We start from the raw sequence: 6078 nt of genomic DNA on the forward strand, positions 1-6078 counted from the left end.
ATTAAAATTATAGTTTAGTTGAGCTCTTATTGGTTGATAGTCGATAGTCATAGACAAGGGTCAAGAAAGAAGATTATTAAATTCTTGACCGTTATTTGAAGCTTACTAGTTTGAGATAGGCACCTACGTGTTTTCCGCTTTTATCTCCGTCCTTTTCTACCCCATATCTTGCATCTCTCTCGCACATCGACCAGTTTCACTCCCCACCAGGCAGGAGGCGACGAGTGTTCTCGGCGGCCACAGTTCGTCATTTGGCGTCTTGTTTTCCGCCCGAGAAGGTTGGTCTAACCAACCGCTGTAGTATTTCGTTGAAAAATAAACTCAGTGCTCTCGCAGAACACAGGTGAGTTTATAATATTTTATACAATGTGTTAACGGTTTTACCGTTCGATATTCGATTTTGCGAAATCAAGTGTTAATATTTTGTACATCTACCCCTTTTTTGTCACGAGTTTCTTCCGTGTACTTTTTTTTTTTTTCAGTAATTTGTTTTCAGAATGAGTGACTTATAAAGCAAATACAGATGCGGTAAATAATAAAGCTACCACAGCCCGTGCACGTGACTATGGAAAAGAAAGCAAGCCCGATGTCCCTAAGGCACCTGTGGCCCTAGTTCAATCCTGCAAGGCGTTTCAACGGTTTGACAAAAAAGAATGGTGTGAGGTGCGGTCCAACCAGCATCTCCTTAGTTCGGACTGATCACTACCGCACTTGAAGAGGGCTGATGGTGTCAAGAAAGCTTTTCGGCCTTGAAAGACTTGGTACGCTCCCCTCGGACTGCCAGTAAGTCTGTTAGCCACCCCCCATGGGGGTCGGCTCATTATCACGGCGTGTGATGGTTTTCGACCTCGAAAGACTTGGTACGCTCCCTTCGGACTGCCAGTAAGTCTGTTAGCCACCCCCCGTAGGGTCGGCTCATTATCTCGGCGTGTGATGCTTTTCGGCCTTGAAAGACTTGGTACGCTCCGCCTAGGACTGCCAGTAAGTATGTTAGCCACCCCCCGCAGTGTTTGGCTCATTTTCACGGACCCGCGCAGGGTACCAATCTTGCATGTTGCGAGACGCAGCATCATTACAAAGTGGGGACCAGTAAGTATACTAGCCACCCCCCACAGGGGTCGGTTCATTATCACGGACCCGCGCAGGGTACCAATCTTGCATTTTGCGAGTCGCAGCATCATTACAAAGCAGGGACCAGTAAGTATGTTAGCCACCCCCCGCAGGGGTCGGTTCATTATCACGGGACCCGCGCAGGGTACCAATCTTGCATGTTGCGAGTAGCAGCATCATTACAAAGCAGGGACCAGTAAGTATACTTGCCACCCCCCGCAGGGGTCGGCTCATTATCACGGACCCTCGCAGGGTACCAAGCATGCATGTTGCGGGTCGTACCATCATTGCAATCTACCCTCGCAGGGTGGCTATTTGGATCGACTTATAACCTATTGGCTATTTGGATCGAAGAGTCGCCATTATAACCTTCCCTCGAAGGGAAATGGTAATCACACTCACGCTGAATGGCGTGTGACGCAAAACTCTAAAGGCTCCCTTGGGACATCACGAGTAAATTACAATAGGAACCATGTCCAACAGACGAAACAAAGCGTCCAGGACCGCAGGCGGACTTTGATGCGTCCAACAAGGCACGTAAGTTATGACTTTCGAGGCGGGTTGCCTAACATTATATCAAGACCAATGGAAAGAAATGGGAGCTCCGCCTTTGTCAAAAATAATAACTGGGTATCGGATACCATTGGCCAAAAGCCACCTTTGATAGATAATGCCAGATTTGACCAGAGAGTCCAAAGAGATGGATGTCGTCATATCCCAAATGATAAAACAAAAAGTTCTATTGATAGCTGCAAATTCTGCCAGCTTTCTTTCCAATATGTTTCTTGTGCCCAAAAGGCAACGGAAAGAACCGTCCAATATTCAATCTCAAGGTTCTCAACAAGTTCATAATTACGGAACCCTTCAGTTTAATAAATGTTTTTCGGGTGCTAGAGTTTCTTCAGAAAGACGAATGGCTGTGCAAGTGGATCTCGCCCAGGCTTACTTCTACCTTCCGTTAGCCGAAGGTCACAGACATGTTCTTCGACTAGTATACAGAAGAAGACTGCTTCAGATTACGTGCCTACCATTTGGCTTAAGCACGGCACCCAAGACCTTCGCCACAGTGACCAATTGGGTGGCTCAAACTTTGAAAACTCAAGGGTTACTTATAATTGTGTATCTCGATTTTCTGGTGGCTCACCAAGATATATTCGCCTACTTTGGGATCATTTGCACCACGTTTTGGATGGCAAGTGAATAAATCGCAAGCATTATCAACAAGATAATGACAAAACGCACTACGTGACAAACAGCACGACAAACTTAGAAGACCTGCATAGCTTGATAGGACTTTAAAACTTCGCAAGTTTTTGTTGTCCCATACGGCAGACTGCATTACCGGGCTCTCCTCATTTCCCTCAATGCAGTGTTGAACAGCAATCTATACCTACCCTATTCATGGAACCGTGAGCCAAACGGTGAACAAACCATAAAAAGGGTTCTTATAAGTCACGATTGAAGTAATGATCATATTTTATAAAAATAACTACGAAAGTAATATACTGACAACATTAGAAATTATATTTTAGAACGATGTCTGTGGAACTTATGCAATCTTTTCAAACTTATTTGAAATCAAATATAATAAATGCCGTAAATTGTTTTCTTAATTTTAATTAAATATGTAGTAAATCGTTTACATGTAAAAGGAACCTAGAAGTCTTGACTGTCATACATAGAACCCTACTTAATTGAAGACCACAGATACTAAGAACATTTTACATAAAAATGTGACGTTTTTGTCATCGGTCGGGTTATACCCACCATTTTGAAAAGTGTCATTCGTTGGTTACATTGTGGGCTCACGGCTCGGTGAATGGAGTATAGCAATGTTGAACCTACCAGCAGATGCCTATGCAGATCTAAAGTGGTGGCTGGTCAGCTGCCACCAAACCTTGGATATTCATACGCCACTTCCCTGTCACCTTATAACCACGGACGCCTCCGATGTAGGATGGGGGCACAACTGAACGGAACTCCCGTAATGGGTTCATGGAACAAGAGAGAAAAAGGCTTTCACTGCGATCTGAAAGAGACGCTTGCAGTATTAACTGGATAATCACGGCGAGTTGCTAAGGAGATCAACAGCCATTTTTCAATGCAAAAATGGGACTGTAGTGTCATATCTAAGAAATCAAGGTGGCACCCGATCAAGGAGCCTACCGAACTTGACGTACAAAGTATTCAGTTATCTCGAGCTGTATCAAATCTATCACGTCGTGAATCATATACCAGCCCTATTCAACAGTCATGCAGACCATCTCTCCCGACACAAACCTCCACCGGAGGGGCATCTTGTATCAGCAGTGGACCTATTTGCCTCGAAGCGAGCCCAGGGATACATAGTTGTGTACTACGTGCCCCTAGATCTGAAGGACCCGAGGCGGGGTTCCACGATGCCCTTTTTCTCAAGTTTGGACTTACCCGCTAGCATGGGTATTACCGCCACCTGACCTTATACCGTAGGTCCTCAGTCATCTCAATTCAGGAACGGGAGTTAATCTCATAGTAGTTCCTTCGGTGGCACCAGGTATTTTGGCGAGCAGATTTGAAGTCCCAATCATTAGCAGTATCCTACTCACTGATGAACCTCGAGCAGAAACCGATAGACACAGCAACGGGGATACCCCCTGCCAAGGTCAAGGAAATGGGGAGGGGGGGGGGAGGGACAAGGAGTCTCTCCGACTGAAGTCTTCTTCAATCCACACGCAAGACTTATCAATCAGCTTGGAGTCGATGGTTAAATTGGGGCGAAAAGTATGAAATTGGATCCTATGAATCCTTGAATCCCTATTTGGACCTATACTTACCCAATTTTTTGCGGACTTACATAGTAAATAAACTAGCATACAATACTATTTTATTACACAAGTCAGTTATAGCTACACTATGCAATGCAGAAACCACTGGAGAGCTAGGTTCACACGTTCTAGTCGGATACATTTTAAAATTAATAGCGCTGAGCAAACCTGTTCCCCGGGAAGCCGTCCATCTGGAATATTGACCAATTGGTAACCTACTTAAGTGCAGTAAACGTAGACAAGAATAATCCTTTTGCAACTTCCAGGCACACTGCTGCTCTTTCTTTTGCTAGCTTGTTTCGGAAAGGCGAGTCCATGATCTTTCCTTGCTTGCAATAGACCCAGAACATTTCAAAAACAACAAAGATAATTTAATCTTATGGCCAGTCTTTGGCTCTAAGACCGACAGTTCTAGTCATAGGCAGTCGGGTTGTTGTTTGATGGATAATCAGGAAAATATAAATCTAAGTCCAGTGTATTGGGTCAGAAAGACTAAAGCCTTGTTAGAAGATAGACGAACATCGGCTAATTCCTTAAATTTATTTATATCCGTTAGAGGCCAACCAAAGGCAGGCACCCGAACGATGATTGCGGGTGGATTAAGACATTGTTAAAAGAGGCAGGAATAACTACAACCCCAGGAAGCTTCCACTCGGCGGTAGCGTCAAAATCGGGGTTGACAATATACCTTTGGACGATATATTAGCCAAGGGTAATTGGCGATCAGGCAATACATTTGCCCATTTTTACAGAAGGGAAAGATACCCACTAAATAGAAGTAGCAAGTTATCTCGATTATTTAATTAATCCAGCTGATTAATGTCTATATTTTTGTTACTATTGTTATTAAGAAGTATCGCAATATTTTTGTTAATTACTATTAGAAAATGAAATCAATTTTGCTTTTGTTCTTGCATCTCTCTTTTAATTTTTATTACTCATCCTCCGAGCCCCTTTCCCAACTATGTTGGGGTCGGCTTCCAGTCTAACAGGATGTAGCTGAGTACCAGTACCAGTTAACTTTTATTACATTAGTATTCCAGGACGCAATACACATACTTACATGTGATTACTCGTGTACCTAAGTACCTATTTACATACACAATTTCATTGTGCTTTTGCTCACATTGGCGTCCACTTCCACCAGGCGATAACAAACACGTCTCAAACTAGTAAGCTTCAAATAACGGTCAAGAATTTAATAGCAGCGTTTTACCTGAAATAAAACGCATATTAAATACTTACCTTATTTGAAGCTTACATTTTAATTTCTGCCTGGTGTTTTCGACTCAATGACGAACTGTGGCCGCCGAGAACACTCGTCGCCTCCTGCCTGGTGGGGAGTGAAACTGGTCGATGTGCGAGAGAGATGCAAGATATGGGGTAGAAAAGGACGGAGATAAAAGCGGAAAACACGTAGGTGCCTATCTCAAACTAGTAAGCTTCAAATAAGGTAAGTATTTAATATGCGTTTTATTTCAGGTAAAACGCTGCTATTCTCGTTTCACCCCATCTACCAGTTTTATGATGTTAAGTACCCCTAGACCTACCTTGTGTAATATTACAACAAAAATAGTATGCAATGATCATAATCTTCAATATCAACCCTACATGCAATTTTGCACAGTACGTGATATTGCTCAATAAATTGGATCGTCTAGGGAGCGCCTTAGAACATTGTCCGTAAAAGCGATTCTAAGAATAAGAATGGTACATACCCCTAGACCTACAATAATATAGTCCAATAAAAATTTTTGTCGCCTAAAATCATTGCACAATCTTCAATATTAACCCATAACCTCACACAATGTACATACACTTCACTCAGATCGACTAGGTAGCGCTTTATGACCAGTATTAACCATCATTGTTATGATCACGGAACATAAATTAAAATAGCACTTCTTCTTTCTGTTCCATGATTATGTGGATAATGAAGATCTTCATAGATAAGGCGACAGCATCTTACATTTTTAAGTTCCATTCAAGTATTCCATTCATATTTAGTTAGGTGAAAAGAAACAACCCCGTTAGCGTAATGATGTTAATATTATGTGCGGATGTCTTACGGAACGAGTGAAGCACAGACTTAAGGATACATTTTATGGCATCAGTCACACATATTATGAAAATAGTTTAAAATTGTCTATTTAAAACTTAAAGT

The sequence above is a fragment of the Helicoverpa armigera genome, chromosome 5 (assembly GCF_030705265.1).
Source record: "Helicoverpa armigera isolate CAAS_96S chromosome 5, ASM3070526v1, whole genome shotgun sequence".
Taxonomy (NCBI): Eukaryota; Metazoa; Arthropoda; class Insecta; order Lepidoptera; family Noctuidae; genus Helicoverpa; species Helicoverpa armigera.